This window comes from Oncorhynchus nerka, linkage group LG14, assembly GCF_034236695.1.
Source record: "Oncorhynchus nerka isolate Pitt River linkage group LG14, Oner_Uvic_2.0, whole genome shotgun sequence".
Taxonomy (NCBI): Eukaryota; Metazoa; Chordata; class Actinopteri; order Salmoniformes; family Salmonidae; genus Oncorhynchus; species Oncorhynchus nerka.
The window spans coordinates 28888518-28907940 of NC_088409.1; the positions used below are offsets into that span (position 1 = coordinate 28888518).

Below are 19423 nucleotides of genomic sequence, written 5' to 3' on the forward strand. Positions count from 1 at the left end.
CTGCACTGAGGATAGGAAACTCTGTCACCACCGATAAATCCACTATAATTGAGAATTTCAATAAGCATTTGTCTACGGCTGGCCATGCTTTCCACCTGGTCATCCCTACCCTGGTCAACAGCACTGCACCCCCCACAGCAATTCGCCCAAGCCTTCCCCATTTCTCCTTCTCCCAAATCCAGTCAGCTGATGTTCTGAAAGAGCTGCAAAATCTGGACCCCCACAAATCAGCCGGTCTAGACAATCTGGACCCTTTCTTTCAGAAATTATCTTCCGAAATTGTTGCAACCCCTATTACTAGCCTGTTCAACCTCTCTTTCGTGTCGTCTGAGATTCACAAAGATTGGAAAGCAGCTGCGGTCATCCCCCTCTTCAAAGGGGGGGACACTCTTGACCCAAACTGCTACAGACCTATATCTATCCTACCCTGCCTTTTTAAGGTCTTCGAAAGCCAAGTTAACAAACAGATCACCGACCATTTCATATCCCACCGTACCTTCTCCGCTATGGAATCTGGTTTCCGAGCTGGTCATGGGTGCACCTCAGCCACGCTCAAGGTTCTAAACGATATCTTAACCGCCATCGATAAGAAACAATACTGTGCAGCCGTACTCATTGACCTGGCCAAGGCTTTAGACTCTATCAATCACCACATCCTCATCGGCAGAATCAACAGCCTTGGTTTCTCAAATGATTGCCTCACCTGGTTCACCAACTACATTTCTGACAGAGTTCAGTGTGTCAAATCTGAGGGCCTGTTGTCCGGGCCTCTGGCAGTCTCTATGGGGGTGCCACAGGGTTCAATTCTTGGGCCGACTCTCTTCTCTGTAAATATCAATGATGTCGCTCTTGCAGCTGTCGAGTCTCTGATCCAGCTCTACGCAGACAACACCATTCTGTATACTTCTGGCCCTTCTTTGGACACTTTGTTAACAACCCTCCAGACGAGCTTCAGTGCCATTCAACTCTCCTTCCATGGCCTCCAACTGCTCTTAAATACAAGTGAAACTAAATGCATGCTCTTCAACCAATCGCTGCCTGCACCTGCCCGCCCATCCAGCATCACTACTCTGGACGGTTCTGACTTAGAATATGTGGAAAACTTCAAATACCTAGGTGTCTGGTTAGACTGTAAACTCTCCTTCCAGACTCACATAAATCATCTCCAATCCAAAGTTAAATCTAGAATTGGCTTCCTAGTTCGCAAAAAAGCATCCTTCACTCATGCTACCAAACATACCCTCGTAAAACTGACCATCTTACCGATCCTCGACTTTGGCGATGTCATTTAAAAAATAGCCTCCAACACCATACTCAACAAAATGAATGCAGTCTATCACAGTGCCATTCATTTTGTCACCAAAGCCCCATATACTACCCACCATTGCGACCTGTACGCTCTCGTTGGCTGGCCCTCGCTTCATACTCGTCGCCTAGCCTATCTCTCTCTCGCTGGTCACCATAGCTGCACCCACCCATAGCACGCGTTCCAGCCGGTACAGTGAGGGAATAAAGTATTTGATCTCCTGCTGATTTTGTATGTTTGCCCACTGACAAAGAAATGATCAGTCTATAATTTTAATGCTAGGTTTATTTGAACAGTGAGAGACAGAATAACAACAAAATAATCCAGAAAAATGCATGTCAAAAATGTTATAAATTGATTTGCATTTTAATGAGGAAAATAAGTATTTGACCCCTCTGCAAAACATGATTTAGTACTTGGTGGCAAAACCCTTGTTGGCAATCACAGAGGTCAGACGTTTCTTGTAGTTGGCCACCAGGTTTGCACACATCTCAGGGGGGATTTTGTCCCACTCCTCTTTGCAAATCTTCTCCAAGTCATTAAGGTTTCGAGGCTGACGTTTGGCAACTCGAACCTTCAGCTCCCTCCACAGATTTCCTATGGGATTAAGGTCTGGAGACTGGCTAGGCCACTCCAGGACCTTAATGTGCTTCTTCTTGAGCCACTCCTTTGTTGCCTTGGCCGTGTGTTTTGGGTCATTGTCATGCTGGAATACCCATTCACGACCCATTTTCAATGCCCTGGCTGAGGGAAGGAGGTTCTCACCCAAGATTTGACGGTACATGGCCCCGTCCATCGTCCCTTTGATGCGGTGAAGTTGTCCTGTCCCCTTAGCAGAAAAACACCCCCAAAGCATAATGTTTCCACCTCCATGTTTGACGGTGGGGATGGTGTTCTTGGGGTCATAGAAGCATTCCTCCTCCTCCAAACACGGCGAGTTGAGTTGATGCCAAAGAGCTCCATTTTGGTGTCATCTGGCCACAACACTTTCACCCAGTTGTCCTCTGAATCATTCAGACGTTCATTGGCAAACTTCAGACTGGCATGAATATGTGCTTTCTTGAGCAGGGGGACCTTGCGGGCGCTGCAGGATTTCAGTCCTTCACGGCGTAGTGTGTTACCAATTATTTTCTTGGTGACTATGATCACAGCTGCCTTGAGATCATTGACAAGATCCTCCCGTGTAGTTCTGGGCTGATTCCTCACTGTTCTCATGATCATTGCAACTCCACGAGGTGAGATCTTGCATGGAGCCCCAGGCTGGGGGAGATTGACAGTTCTTTTGTGTTTCTTCCATTTGCGAATAATCGCACCAACTGTTGTCACCTTCTCACCAAGCTGCTTGGCGATGGTCTTACAGCCCATTTCAGCCTTGTGTAGGTCTATAATCTTGTCCCTGACATCCTTGGAGAGCTCTTTGGTCTTGGCCATGGTGGAGAGTTTGGAATCTGATTGATTGATTGCTTCTGTGGACAGGTGTCTTTTATACAGGTAACAAACTGAGATTAGGAGCACTCCCTTTAAGAGTGTGCTCCTAATCTCAGCTCGTTACCTGTATAAAAGACACCTGGGAGCAAGAAATCTTTCTGATTGAAAGGGGGTAAAATACTTATTTCCCTCATTAAAATGCAAATCAATTTATAACATTTTTGTCGTGTTTTTCTGTATTTTTTTGTTGTTATTCTGTCTCTCACTGTTCAAATAAACCTACCATTAAAATTATAGACGGATCATTTCTTTGTCAGTGGGCAAATGTACAAAATCAGCAGGGGATCAAATACTTTTTTCCCTCACTGTATATCTCACTTGTCACCCCCAAAGCCAATTCCTCCTTTGGCCGCCTTTCCTTCCAGTTCTCTGCTGCCAATGACTGGAACGAACTACAAAAATCTCTGAAACTGGAAACACTTATCTCCCTCACTAGCTTTAAGCACCAGCTGTCAGAGCAGCTCACAGATCACTGCACCTGTACATAGCCCATCTATAAATAGCCCAAACAACTACCTCTTCCCCTACTGTATTTATTTATTTATTTTGCTCCTTTGCACCCCAGTATTTATACTTTGCACACTCATCTACTGTCAAATCTACCATTCCAGTGTTTTAATTGCTATATTGTATTTACTTCACCACCATGGCCTATTCATTGCCTTTACCTCCCTTATCTCACCTCATTTGCTGACATTGTATATAGACTTATTTGTCTACTGTATTATTGACTGTATGTTTGTTTTACTCCATGTGTAACTCTGTGTTGTAATATGTGTCAAACTGCTTTGCTTTATCTTGGCCAGGTCGCAGTTGTAAATGAGAACTTGTTCTCAACTTACCTGGCCTACCTGGTTAAATAAAGGTGATTTTTTTTTTCTCTATAGGAAGATCTAGATACAGTGCTCATCAGCCGTTCTCTATTACTTTCCATATTAGCCATTCTCACACAAGTAGTCACTGAATTTGAAGTGTGTGTGTGTGTGTGTGTGTGTGTGTGTGTGTGTGTGTGTGTGTGTGTGTGTGTGTGTGTGTGTGTGTGTGTGTGTGTGTGTGTGTGTGTGTGTGTGTGTGAGAGAGAGAGAGAGAGCTCATGTATTAATTTGAATTGTAGGAGTTCATCATCTCATCCTCATGGAGCAGCTCCAGCTGAGACCTGGTGTTGGGCATGGGGCTGGGCATGGGGCTGGGTATGGGGCTGGGTGTGGAGCTGGGCATAGGGCTGGGCATGGGGCTGGGTGTGGGGCATGGGGCTGGGCATGGGGCTGGGTATGGGGCTGGGTGTGGAGCTGGGCGTGGGGCTGGGCGTGGGGCTGGGCGTGGGGCTGGGCGTGGGGCTGGGCGTAGGGCTGGGCGTGGGGCTGGGCGTGGGGCTGGGCGTGGGGCTGGGCGTAGGGCTGGGCATAGGGCTGGGCGTGGGGCTGGGCATAGGGCTGGGCGTGGGGCTGGGCATGGGGAGCTATGGGGGGTTGGCATCCTGCACTCTATGGGGTTGGAGCGGAAGCCTACTAGGTGCACTCATGAACTATTTCTAAACACATTAGACAGGACAGGCCCCGTTTAGATCCATTTCTTCTGGATTCAGTCAATTCAAAATAAGTATTGAAATTCATTTAATGGATCATCATTTTTTCATTTTGTCTCCCTCTCACTTTTCAATTCATAATTTGGATTTCAATGTATCTCATTTGAACTGACTAAATTCAAATGTAATTGACTCCAGCCCTGCAGCATGGGACAACTCTTGCCTCACCCCCTCCTTTACAAATGGCAAGCAGGTTTGGGGGGAGGACGGGTGAGTGCGAGACAGCGGGAGGAGAGTTCCCCTGGAACGAGCCATAACTTATTTATTTTACTGAACAACACAGAAATAGAATCCCAAATCCATCCGTGACTTCCTCTGTTCCTGTTTCATTCTGTCTTTCATTCCCTTTCCCTGTGTGTATTTATTATTTCTCTCTCTCTCTCTGCCCCCCCTCTCTCTCCCTCTCAGTCTGTGTATTTCTCCCTCTCTGCTCTTTATTTACCTCTCTCCGGTGGCTCAGGGAGCGGTAACAGAAGTGTCAGTTGTCATTATTGGTCTAATTCAGTAATCCGTCATCGAGGCTCACTGTATGCAGCGTATTATACGCCGGCACAGCAGGTGTACTACGCACTGAGGTGGAGATTCCATTTGACACGCACAGAGGCGAGGGCCGACGGGGGCCAGGCTGGCGGGCATGCTGTGTGTGTGTGTGTGTGTGTGTGTGTGTGTGTGTGTGTGTGTGTGTGTGTGAGTAGTAAAGGTCTTTTGATTTCACTGGAAACAAAGAGTTCTGAGAGGAATCAGTACAGAGGGGAGCCACAGTCACATAGGAGTTCAGAGGGACAGGGTTAACACACATAGTTACACAAACACACTCAGTTACACAAACACACTCAGTTACACAACCACACTCAGTTACACCAATACACACACAGTTACACAAACACACTTAGTTACACCAACACACTCACACAGATACACAAACATACTCTGTTACACAAACACACTTAGTTACACCAACACACACAGTTACACCAATACACACAGTTACACCAATACACACAGTTACACAAACACACTCAGTTACACAAACACACACAGTTACACAACCACACTCAGTTACACCAATACACACACAGTTACACAAACACACTTAGTTATACCAACACACTCACACAGATACACAAACATACTCTGTTACACAAACACACTTAGTTACACCAACACACACAGTTACACCAGTACACACAGTTACACCAACACACTCACACAGTTACACAAACACACTCAGTTACACCACACCCACAGCCAGACACAAAGCCAGTTGGTCACTGAATAGTCAGTAGTGCACTGAGAGAAGGAAAGGCTATCATACCTATAGCTATCAAAATGACTTCTGAGAGAGGTTTCATTTCTTTGCGGATATCGATGAATGAATATGCAATGTAGAAATGAATGATTTGTCTTCCATGATAGGGTTATCAATATGATTAATGGTACTAGATTCATTTTGATAGTGATGATCTGGGTATTATACATCGTGATTGTATTGGGAATTTCAGCTCTCCACAACATTGATTGTGTTTCCATGTTTTTTTTTTACTGTTCACGCTGTTTCATCATTTATTGCCGTTATGAATACACATGTTGTCATTTTTACATTACACGCTTTCCATGTTCATCAACGAGTTTGTCTTATTGCCATATATTGAAGTCCATTTAGAAAGTGTCCAGGTTGAATCAAGATGACCCTAAAACTACAACTCCCATCTCATAGCACTGCAGTCCTAGTTCCCCCGGGGGGTCTCAAATGGAATCTTCTTTTGTAAGTGTATTGTGAATTGTGAGGACAGCGTAGCTCTGCTTTCGCTCTCTTACTCTTATCAATTTGTATGGGAGCTCCCACCTCTCGGTTCCCCACGGGTATGGTGGGTTTGATCACGTTCTCAACCCCACAAGGCTGCAAATCCAGTAACCACTGTAAGTGTTTAAAACAGTTTAAACTATCATCGTGCTTCACGCTGTGTCTAGAACCCCTACACGTGTCTCAGACCACACCCCTTCCCTTCCGGTAGGCTACTTTACTTTGAGGTTGTTTTTTGAGGCACACGGTCTCGTTCAATGGCATCACGTACAGTGTTATGTGGATATTCAGCTGGTGAATTTTTCAATTGCTTTAAAATTAAGAAAGTTTTAAGAAACAATTTCCCAAGATTAATACTTGCGTTTCTTTAGCCTACCAATTATAATGTATCCAATTTGATCTTCCCATGGTCGTTTTTCTAGGCTACTGTTTCGATAGAATTACGATTTGTACATGTCATTGTAATCCAGGCCAGTAAAATATAACCAAAAAGCAAACACATTTATGCTTGTAATATTGTCCATAGAATAACTGAAGAGCTTAACCATCACTAGGCAGACAAGGAACGAAAATAAATTAGGGGTTGGCTTATAAAAATAATAGTAATAGGATTTATTATTATTACTACTACTACTATTAATAACAGTAATAATGATAATAATAACAATAATAATAATAATGTCAAAATGGAGAACATTTATTCATAAATGGTGAAAATGCACAAGATTCGTTGACTAAATACTTTTCAGTAGGCTACTTATCAAACATCAAGCCTATAAATCAAACACACACAAAAAACCTAAATGTTACCACTATTTTTGTATCCGTTAAATAATTGATATAGCTCACTGATGTTATGAGCTTGTTGTTTCAACATTCAGACATGTAGGCTATTCAAATTTCCCTTCGTATTCATCTGTAGAGTGCTACTTTCGGTAAACATGAACGATCGTGTCAGGGCGTAGAGACAGGAGGCGATGGAAGGGAGGGAGGGGGGGGGGGGGTAATGAAGAGGAAAAACACCTGTCTGCACGGTTCTGGGGGGAGTTCAACCCGCCGTTACGCTTTTGCAAAAGCTGCGGAAATGAGACAAGACTAAGAACTAAGAAGAAACGGATAGCCCAAACCGCGGGCGGCCTATCCGGTTGAAGACAGAAAGAAATGAACAACTAACAACGGTCCATTACTGTCCGACTCTCTTTCTGAAAAAAACAACAACACTTTCCCTCTCTCATACTTTTTTAGATCGAAATCTTTACGAATTTTAAAAGGTCTGTTAGAATCTAGATCTTGTTTGCATTGCAACAAATCTCAACATTCGTCACACAATGTTTTACTATGAAATAATGGACACGAGAGGGATATGGATGGGCTGCGAATTAAATGAAGGAGTAATAGCCTAGGATTTAGAAAAAAACGTAGAAAAGTAAACAGGAAACCAAGAGGCAACTTGAAATAAAGGAGGAGAGGAGTGATACAGCAGGTGAAGAAGAGGGGGGATGTATGGAGACAGACAGAGGGAGAGAAAGAGAGAGGACTTGGGCAGAAGGAGGGAGTGTGTTAGACAGAGTTGGGAGGTAGTGGCAGAGAGATTAATGGTCTGTGTTGATGTTTGGGGCAGGGCACTCACTGCTTTGGCCCTCTTTGTAATTCTGTACTTAATCACCATCATTATGACACAGGGAGCGCACGGAGGAGAGAGGGAAGGAGGGAGATAGAGAGAGAAAGAGGAAAGGCGGGAACCGAGGACAGATAGAGAACAAGGTGATCATGGAGGTTGATGATGGAGAGGGGGCACTCGGAGGAAAAGAGAGCTAAATAGAGGAGAAAGCGAGGAGACAGATTAAGGAAAGGAGTGGGTACTGGATGTGTGCTTGAAATATTACTGTATGCCTGAGTGAGCAGGAGATGGAAGATAAGAAAGAACAGGAGGGAGAGGGGGGGAAAGAGCTGTGACAGAAGATGTAAAATGAGAGGGAGAGGGAGGGAGGGAGGGAGGGAGGGAGGGAGGGAGGGAGATGAATGGATAGAAAACAGGATGAGAGAGGGAGCAGCATGAAAGAGTACGTGTTGAAGAGTAGGGAGCTGCTCTGCAGATGATGAAACGCTAATTAAAGTAAACGAGCTACCTGAGCCCTTCGACTAACCCCTTGTCACACTGTCAAGAGCAGGAGAGAGTGAATGAACTAGGGAGGGAGGGAGGGAGGGGAAGATGTAGTGGGAAGATGAGACAGGTTTATGGAAGACAGAAGTTCTTGATGTTCAATAGTTGTGCCTTTAGGTCCAGGTTTAGTTTCCCATGTTGCCTTTTCATATGAACCATTATGAACTAAACAACTAAGTTTACCCAATACCTCTTGTTATGGGTATTTTCTATACTTTACATGGCATCGGCATTGTTTATGTGTAATCTGAATCATTTATGTTCTGTATGACCTTGTACTAGTTATGGACAGTTGTCACTGTTCATTTTGGTGTCCAAGGAAGTGTATTGAATGGGTGAAAGTGCCACTGTTGAGAGCCAAGTGCTCCAGTGTTGCACCGAGGTTGGGCTGTAGTACATATCCTTTCCTTTTCCAACATGTGCACAACATGGGCTTGAAAATGTCCTCCACTATCCAAAGATGAGCTCTTATGTCAAGTAGGGAACAGTAACAGCAGTTGGCATGACTCGTGGACTTATTTGCCAAGTGCCCTTGAATCAATATCAAATATCTTGGGTGATTTGGAAATAAATTAGCTACCATTATCATATAGTGTATGTTTGATGTCATGCTTGTTCCACTGTATGGGTTGGGGTGGTTTAACTACATGTCATTGTAACCACGGTGTTCTTTATCCAGACCAGTCATTTTCAGGGTTCATGTTTTACCATAGCTAGTTTTTTGTATGTAGAGAGCCATGAAAACATATCAGGGAACCCCGTTATTAAAGATACTTTGTTGTCATCCTGTCACTATTACAATTGGTCCCTTGGTTGTTACCACTTCATGATATTTCCTTAGTCAATCAAGCATTTTGTTATCTAACTGGCGAGCTATATATAAATCCAACATGATTTATTTCTTAATGCTCATATTCATTCAATTAATCCCGCGTCTAATTCGTTTATATATTTATTTAGCTCGTCTCGCTATTCCTCTTTCCTTTTTTCATCTCTTTCTCCAACGATTATCCTGGCGTCTAATTAGAAATCGATGCTGTTGGGGCCGGCGGGTATTTGCGATGTGTTTGTGGACATTGAGAACAATTCCCCCGACAGAGACAGAGAGAGAAAGAGCGAGAAGAAAGAAAGTAAATATGAGGAAAAAACACACACACCTCCTCAATTTACCATACTGACAAGCAACTTCACTCCTTCCAGCTATTCTTCTTTTTCAAAAACAGTAAAAAGCAAGTAACGGAGAAATGAAAATAATATCATTTTAACCACTGGCGCGAGGGATTTGAGCGGGGAGTGCTTTTAGAATAAATAAACGATGAGGGGTATTTCAAAACGCTTGAAATGAATGAGCATAGTTCAACACTAAAATACAAACAAATGTTACCAACAACTGTTTAGAAACAAATGGTATCGGCTCGGTCACCAAGGCAGTATGCAGGATGACCATTGTCCTTCTCAGTTTTAGTCTTTCTGCTTAATGTAGGTCATTATAGCCATAAAAAAATCTATTTTTGGGTTACCGGTATTAGCCTTTTTATTTACTTATAATGTCCTTATTATTTGTATTATTATATTAATAGCTTACTATTATCATAATAATAATTATTATCATTATCGTTATGATTGGTTATTATGCCTGTATTTAATATTCATAGAATTTGCTGAATGTTATTTTTTAAATAGATATGTAATGCATTGCTGAATTTTTGTGTCTGTGCTTCTGCACCTGTCTGCTCTATTCTGATACGGATCCAAAGTCTCTTCCGGTCGGCGCGTCCCGTGGAGAGGAGTCGGTAGAGGCGACGGGTTAGCACGATTACTGCCGGAGCAAACGAACCTAAACGAATTAGGAACCCCAGATGCCGGTCTGGGAGAACATTTTAAAACGAAGTGAAAAAGGAATGAGAGTGCGCCCTTTTATTAGTTCAGCTCACACTGGTGCCGTCTGTGTTCAGCTTTATTTCCCATAATCAGTTTTAGCTGTTTTTTGTTGTTGTTGACCCGTACAACGAAATCTCTCTCTCCTGCTTTATTCGGACTTTGTTGAATTCAGTGTCAGGAAATGTCAGATTTGGGAATACATTGTCATCTTTTAGCGATAAGGAAAAATAAAATAAGTTGTTTTTCTCGGTGTTGCCTCACATTTCGTCAGCCCTTCTGATGCTATACTTGGCAAAGGCAATCTGCTGGTGTGTGTGTGTGTCTCTGTTCGTTGGTTTGGTATTTGAGTCAGTCAGTGCATGCATGTCTGTCAGTCCATCTCTCCATCTCGCGCGCTCATTAAACGTCCCTCTCCCCCTTCCCGGCGTGTTTGTGCTCCCACTCCCGCCCTCCTTCCTCCTCGCCTCGCTCTCCCCTTGCCCATGGCTATATGATCGTGAAAAATGTGTTTACAAAACTCGCTCTCTCACAGATCAAACCACACGCGAATCAAAGACGTGGAGAGAGAAAGAGAGAGAAAGAGAGAGGAGGGAAGAGAGGGGTGTGTGTAATTTAAAAAAACTTTTTTTTTTTCTTTTTTCTTGTGCATGTGGATGTCTGCACATGGCTCCTTTGGCAATACAATATCTTTAAGCCCAAAACAACTGTTTGTGTTTCATAGTTAAACATGAGACATAATATAATATTGATGGCTCCTTGACACACTAACACCGTGAAACACCGCCTGCCTCAGTTCGGTTGATCATTAGTGTGTATTACACGCCCGTACAATACTGTGCTAACAAGCACCGCACCTGAGATAAATTGTAATCTGTAGTTGAGCTTTCAGAAGTGTGACAGGAATCGGTTTAATTGACAGTTAGAGAAGCGTTTGCTGTTGTGTTTTATTTCTCATGTTGCTTTTTCTCAAAGTCCATTTTAGGCCAGTCATTTTTGTGAGGATGATGGTGGTGGTGGTGGTGGTGGTGGTGGTGTGTGTGTGGTGCTCAGGTATGTATCAGAATATGGAGGGAGGGAGAGTAGGGATCTTTAGATTCATCATAACAAAAGAGGAGACTGAATATAGAAGTGGGTAATACAATACAGTATTGATGGAACAATGGGGAGAGGAAGAGGAAGAGGAGGAAGAAATAAAGAGAGTGACTTGGCGAGACACAGAAGGGGATGAGAAAGAGAAGAGTGTGAGAGGAGAGAGTGAATGGGGTACAGAGAGGGGGATGAGAGACATGGAGGGAGGGGCAGACAGACAAGTGGGGGAGTGATTATAGCAGGGTTTATGTATGAGCTATTGATTTAGTCGGTGGTGACTTCTTGAGTGGTTAATTCGGGAAGTGAGAGCGATAGAGAGAGTAACTCACTGACCAGGGAGGAGGAGGGATAAATAGAGAGGGGGGTAGAGAGCAGGGAAGGGAAGGATAAGGAGGAGAGAAGGGTCTGTAACAAGTGCATCTCCTCATGGGGTGAAATCATCGACAACGGCAGCTTTTATCACCATGCATCTAAAGACAGGTGTTGAAAGCAGGGCGGTACAGTATTGGTCTCCTCAGGATGGAGTTAAAGGTGTCATTTTTCTGCTAACCTTTGACCTCTGAATCCCATAACCTCTGCGTCCAAAATGCAACTATTTTTCCTTTGTTGTGCACTACCTTCAACCAGGCACTGCTGAAACTAGTGCACACTATAGGAAGTAGAATGCCATTTTAATCCCCTGATCTGACAAACCACCATGCAAGATTTAAATAGGCTACATTCTGGTCAACGAAGAAAATATTATGTTCAAATGTCTGATTTTTCCATAAAACAGTTGTCTTTCATGAACACGTTTGATAGCTTTTGTTACCCCCCCCCCCCAAACCTAACCCTAACCCCCCCCCTCCCCCACACACACACCTTCCCTGTTTAGCTTTAGGATAGGGTGAAGTTGAGCCCATAGGTCACTCATTTGCTCTATAGAAACAACAGATGGATCTCCCCTTCTCACTGTCTTACCCTGTCTGAAGGAGTCAACATCAACCCTAACCCTAAAAGTAAACCTAACCCTTATTGTAACCCTAACGGTAAACCTAACCCTTATTGTAACCCTAACCCTAAAGGTAAACCTAACCCTAAACCTAACCCTTATTGTAACCCTAACTCTAATTGTATCCCCGCGAAATGTCTGCTTTTGTCTGGTCTCCACAAGGATAGTAAAACAAAACCACACCCACACACCTTGCATCTGGAAGTAGTTATTTGCAGTTAATCAAACTCTGTGAAATTTCCTGATCATTAAATATATTTCGTATATATGTTTGTAGATGTAATCATGTATGTGCGTGTGTCTTTTTGTGTGTATTAGACGTGAATATGCGTGTCTCCGCTTGTGTGAAGTTTAAGGTCCGCTCGCCAGAGCAGTTTCTTTCCTCTTTCTCTTTCCCTCTCTCTTCCCTCTCGCGCAGGTTTTGATCTCTCTGCCGCGAGATCAAAGGCGCTCTCTGGCTATTAGTCAGCGCAAGCCATTGATCCCTCATCGATCCACGCGAGACACAGCCGCCCCGTGAACACCGTACTAGGCTCCCCAAAGCTCTCCCGCGCGTCGGGAGAGAGAGAGAGCAAGCAAGGAGAGAGGGAAAACGCAAAGGGGGGCAATGTGTGTGTGCGTCTGTGTGGATTTTTCACTGGCACCGGTAGAGCCAAGCTCGAGCTTTTTCTTTGCCGCGGGACATGAAACAATGAGGCTCGAGCCGGTTTTAATAAAGCGCGCTTTCCCTCCTTTCAACTCAGGCGCTCGGCGGACGAGCCGGCAGCGGAGAGCGATCGATAATTAATGACGATGAATAATTTAACCCTATCGATTGATACTTTTTCTTCCTCTTTTTTTCTCCGTATTTTTCTCCTTATATCTTAAGGCCGGTATTCTGTAAGGTGGTGATACCATATCACATGCAACACTCTCCCTTCACCATCTCCTTAACTTGAGCAAGTTTTCCAAACATTCGCTTCCTCATCCACATGCCATTCTACTGTATATTTATTAATCATTTAGCTTCATAACTAAACACACTAGTTCGTCTTCTTAATAAAATCGTCATCATTAGGGTCCACATACAAAACTTTACCCCATTTATTTCCCCTGGTTGATTCCACTTAATTTCAGTGAAATTAAGTTGAACCAATGTGAAATAGGGCCTAGACTTTGAATTGACGTCTTTTCCCAGTGGGATGGCTGTTTGGTGATGTCGATTCACATACACACATACAGTGGGGCAAAAGAGTATTTAGTCAGCCACCAATTGTGCAAGTTCTCCCACTTAAAAAGATGAGAGAGGCCTGTATTTTAATCATAGGTACACTTCAACTATAACAGACAAAATGAGAAAAAAAATCCAGAAAATCACATTGTAGGATTTTTAATGAATTTATTTGCAAATTATGGTGGAAAATAAGTATTTGGTCAATAACAAAAGTTTATCTCAATACTTTGTTATATACCCTTTGTTGGCAATGACAGAGGTTAAACGTTTTCTGTAAGTCTTCACAAGGTTTTCACACAATGTTGCTGGTATTTTGGCCCATTCCTTCATGCAGATCTCCTTTAGAGCAGTGATGTTTTGGGGCTGTTCTGGGCAACACGGACTTTCAACTCCCTCCAAAGATTTTCTATGGGGTTGAGATCTGGAGACTGGCTAGGCCACTCCAGGACCTTGAAATGCTTCTTACGAAGCCACTCCTTCGTTGCCCTGGCGGTGTGTTTAGGATCATTGTCATACTGAAAGACCCAGCCACGTTTCTTCTTCAATGCCCTTGCTGATGGAAGGAGGTTTTCACTCAAAATCTCACGATACATGGCCCCATTCATTCTTTCCTTTACATGGATCAGTCGTCCTGGTCCCTTTGCAGAAAAACAGCCCCAAAGCATGATGTGGAAACCCCCATGCTTCACAGTAGGTATGGTGTTCTTTGGATGCAACTCAGCATTCTTTGTCCTCCAAACACGACGAGTTGAGTTTTTACCAAAAAGTTATATTTTGGTTTCATCTGACCATATGACATTCTCCCAATCTTCTTCTGGATCATCCAAATGCTCTCTAGCAAACTTCAGACGGGCCTGGACATGTACTGGCTTAAGCAGGGGGACACGTCTGGCACTGCAGGATTTGAGTCCCTGGCGGCGTAGTGTGTTACTGATGGTAGGCTTTGTTACTTTGGTCCCAGCTAGCTCTCTGCAGGTCATTCACTAGGTCCCCCCGTGTGGTTCTGGGATTTTTGCTCACCGTTCTTGTGATCATTTTGAACCCACGGGGTGAGATCTTGCGTGGAGCCCCAGATCGAGATTATCAGTGGTCTTGTATGTCTTCTATTTCCTAATAATGTTTCCCACAGTTGATTTATTCAAACCAAGCTGCTCACCTATTGCAGATTCAGTCTTCTCAGCCTGGTGCAGGTCTACAATTTTGTTTCTGATGTCCTTTGACAGCTCTTTGGTCTTGGCCATAGTGGAGTTTGTAGTGTGACTGTTTGAGGTTGTGGACAGGTGTCTTTTATACTGATAACAAGTTCAAACAGGTGCCATTAATACAGGTAACGAGTGGAGGACAGAGGAGCCTCTTAAAGAAGAAGTTACAGGTCTGTGAGAGCCAGAAATCTTGCTTGTTTGTAGATGACCAAATACTTATTTTCCACCATCATTTGCAAATAAATTCATTAAAAATCCTACAATGTGATTTTCTGGATTTTTTGTTTCTCATTTTGTCTGTCATAGTTGAAGTGTACCGATGATGAAAATTACAGGCCTCTCTCATCTTTTTAAGTGGGAGAACTTGCACAATTGGTGGCTGACTAAATACTTTTTTGCCCTACTGTATCTCCAAAAGGTCCATCGTTTTCAAGCACCCAATGCTTATAGGCCTACATTGTATGGTCTTTTTTGTTGTTGTTGATTAAATTACATGTTGTTTCTGAAGTGGTTTAGCAGTTTTGGGATTATAGTCAATTTTACAGGGTCATTTCAAGTTCTCCATAATTTTCTCTTCTTGACCTGTTCCTCTTGACTTTTGTCTATTTATTTTCCTTACCCATTTCTCCCACCATCGATCCTAGTTGTATTGTTGTCTGTTCCATAGACCTCTCCACCTTCCAGTTTAACATTTGGACAGCCAGCAGGTCCTGTCTTCCACCCCCTGCACTTCTTCTCCCTCCCTCCCTCCCTCCCTCCCTCCCTCCCTCCCTCCCTCCCTCCCTCCCTCCCTCCCTCCCTCCCTCTTCTCCTCTTACAAACCCATACTACAGTCCCTCTGTTCTTCCACCCCGAGGCTGACCAGAGTGTCAGAGCTAACCAGAGAGAGGAACAGAGAAAGAGGGAGAGGGGGTAGAAGGATAGGGAGAGGGTGTTCAGTTGGGCATTTTCAGGGGCAACCAAAAAAGAAAGATGAGACAGATGTACAGAGTTTGTTTCATCTGTTGGAAACAGAGAGCGAGAGAGGCCAGACTCATATCTCTTTTTTTTTTTTAGGCCCTACACACTTTTTCCATCTTTGGACGCCACTGGAGACAAAATGTTGCCAGAATGTCAGTCTGTCCAACTTCCATATCTGGCTGTTACTCTTCGCTCTGCTCCCTCTCTGTCCACAGTCTCTCCATTACTTGTCTTTCTTCTGTTCCAAGTCCCCACTCTACCACAAGTCCCCACTTTACCCCTGTTCCAAGTCCCTATTCTACCCAAGTCCTCACTTTACCCCTGTTCCAAGTCCCTATTCTACCCAAGTCCCCACTTTACCCCTGTTCCAAGTCCCTATTCTACCCAAGTCCCCACTTGACCCCTTTCCAAGTCCCCACTCTACTGCAAGTCCGCAATTTACCCCTTTCCCAAGTCCCCATTCTACCCCAAGTCCTCACTTTACCCATGTTCCAAGTCCCCATTCTACCCCAAGTCCCCACTTTACCTCTGTTCCAAGTCCCCACTCTACTGCAAGTCCCCACTTTACCCCTTTCCAAGTCCCCACTTTACCTCTGTTCCAAGTCCCCATTCTACCCCAAGTCCCCACTTTACCTCTGTTCCAAGTCCCCATTCTACCCCAAGTCCCCACTTTACCTCTGTTCCAAGTCCCCATTCTACCCCAAGTCCCCACTTTACCTCTGTTCCAAGTCCCCATTCTACCCCAAGTCCCCACTTTACCTCTGTTCCAAGTCCCCATTCTACCCCAAGTCCCCACTTTACCCCTTTCCAAGCCCCCATTCTACCCCAAGTCCCCATTCTACCCCAAGTCCCCACTTTACCTCTGTTCCAAGTCCCCATTCTACCCCAAGTCCCCACTTTACCTCTGTTCCAAGTCCCCATTCTACCCCAAGTCCCCACTTTACCCCTTTCCAAGCCCCCATTCTACCCCAAGTCCCCACTTTACCCCTTTTCCAAGTCCCCACTTTACCCCTGTTCCAAGTCCCCCCTCATCTGTCAGACCTGATTTAGTGAACTGCAGTTCATTACCATATAGAATCTGATTCTACATTTCCATTCACAGAAAAGCTCAATAGTGAACAGGTTCAGGTGTACTATGGGGTTCCAGGAGACATGTTATAGGTGTATTAGTGTAACAGTGCAACAATAGTTGCCCGTGTAAAACTGGGGACAATATGTCTCACGCTCTGCCTTTTTTGTTATTGGTGATTCGAGTAATCCTTCATCTATACTGTTGTATTGGGTGGCCATCAGTTACTGTGTGAGACTGGTCTTTTCTTTGGTCCATTATAGGCTCGTCCCCAATGCTACATGCAAACCTCTTTGTGAGTATCTTTTAGCCTTTGTTTATGCACTGTGTGTGTGTAGTCTGCATCTTTGGTAAACAATGAACATTTTATTTTTCAACCCTGCGATAAATGTGTGTGTGTGTGTGTGTGTGTGTGTGTATTGATTCAGTTAGTATCCATGGTTTCAACAACGCCTCATTGTGTGTGCTATTACTATCACTATCAGTCTCTACCTGTACACTGGTGTTGGTATGTGTGAGTAGAGCATATATATACCTGTGACTCGGTGTGTCTGTGTGGGTATAGACACTCCATTAGTCTATCAGTGTGCCTCTGTATCTGCCAGTGTGTGTGCATGAGGAGCAGTATTCCCTGTGCTGCTAGTTATAATGTTTCTGGGGGTGATAGGGGAACTTGAAAGCCCTGTGCTGCCCAAATCAAAACTAACAAGGAAATGATGGGGGCTCCTTTATCTCCTCTCTGGCCTGGGGGGCTGAGGGGGGCGAGAGAGGGAGATTGGGAGCCGGGGTGGGGAGGGGGCCTGGCTTCCTCTTTGATTTGTAAAAAATGCATTACCTCCGAAATCAAACAGAAAATTACTGCGCCGAAGCATAACACACAGAGCAGGAGAGGGAGGGAGAGAGAAGACGGTGGACAGGTGGGAAAGGGAAGGGAGGAGTCAACTGTGGAGATGGCAGATAGATAGGAGATGGGCACGTATAGATTTTGAGGAGGTGCATAGGAGGAAAGAGAGGTAGACCTTGTCCGGTACTAAAGCACCCATATTGTGTGTCCTCTGAGAGTACAGACTGGGGTTTAGGAGTCTATGGTAAATTATAGGATGATGTGCTATTGATGGCCCAAAGCTCAAGGGAATAGGGAGAGGCATAGATTGTTGCAAACATAAAATGACAAATGGAATCATAGACATAGGAGCTCTACGGCTGTAAAGATCAAATAAATAGACAAGTTGAAATTCAGTGCAGGTCTCAAATATGCTTAAATACTGCTTAAATACTGTACATATAGCCTCTAAAGGTATAGAAATAATTCCACAACAATCTCTGGAAAATTGTTTTGAATGTACAGCTTCCCAGAATGCATAGTTATCTTAGTAAATAATTGAACAGGGAGTATACGCTTGTTAGTTACAGGTGAAGAGAATGACTTGTGACAGACAGAGTTTGCACTCAGAGGGACAGTAAAGGAGGGACAGTAAAGGAGGGACAGTAAAGGAGGAGCAGGGAGAACAAGAAAATGAGGAAGAGAGGGAAAAGAGGAAGGGATATATGCATTCAGACGATGGACTCTGAGAAAGAAACAGAGGTCTGAAAACACAAAGATGAAGAGAGCGGGAGGAGCCACAGTCCAATGACTGAAAAGAGCGAGAGGGTGAGGGTGAGAGTGCGAGAGGGTGAGTGTGAGTGAGAGAGAAATGCCTGGAGTTAGTAATAATAATTTATACAAACACACCTCAATAATTCACGTACCATTTCAATGCTGGAGGGAAAATCCACATTTCACAGAGCATAATTAAATAGAGGCAGAGAGTGGAAAGAGAGAGAGAAAGAGATGGAGAGAAAGAGAGAGAGATAGATGGAGAGACCAGCATTAAAGATACTTTTGCAGTGGCATGGTTTATTTTCCATTTGAGGTTTGTAAAACAACCAAGATGAAACTGTAATATCCAAACTGTATCCAATCTCTTGAACTCGTCTCACTTCACTTCATCCTAACATTGACAGATGTTCATCCTTAGTATTTCACCATTCACCTCCACAGTTGTCTAATGTGCACAGTTGAATTACAACTCTGTCTTTGGTCATATTCACTCATATTACAGGGTCAATAGTAGTATGGCACCCCTGGTGCAAATGAGAGTTAAGTGCCTTGCTCAAGGCACGTCGACAGATTTTCCATCTTGTCAGCTTGGGTATTTAGAGCCCACCGCTCCAACCACCTGCCGCCCTAATTCACAGTTTAATTTCTATATTCAGAGGTTATTTTCTCAGAAATAAAATGATGTGAATGTTCAGAAAGAAAGACTGTGCTGATCAACAGTTTGCTGGCTAATAAACATGTCTGTATGTATTTATTCTGTACATTTTACCTGAATTTCACTAGCCAACCCAATTCCAATTTTTGGGCATTTATTTGGCATATTCGATACAGATCTAATCTTAGGTATCAGTAATGTGAAAATATGAAAATACTTTAGCTTTATTTGTTTTTACACTCCTGGCCTTGGTTCTCATTTTAGTGTCTTTTTGTAATTTTCTCCTCATTGTATTACAAAATATGAATTATTTTAAATGATTGTAAATTGAATATATCAGTCTTTCATGTTACATCTTTGTCAATGTACCCGTTATAACCACTAAACCACTAACCATTTTGTAATGAATCACTACT

The 19423-nt window shown here is 43.7% G+C and overlaps 1 protein-coding gene across 1 annotated transcript in view; it reads left to right on the top strand.

Annotated features, from left to right (window-relative positions):
* Window positions 1-19423, top strand: part of LOC115140799 (ETS domain-containing transcription factor ERF-like) — a 76714-nt gene that overhangs the window by 39351 nt on the left and 17940 nt on the right. The gene's annotated exons all lie outside the window — the stretch shown is intronic.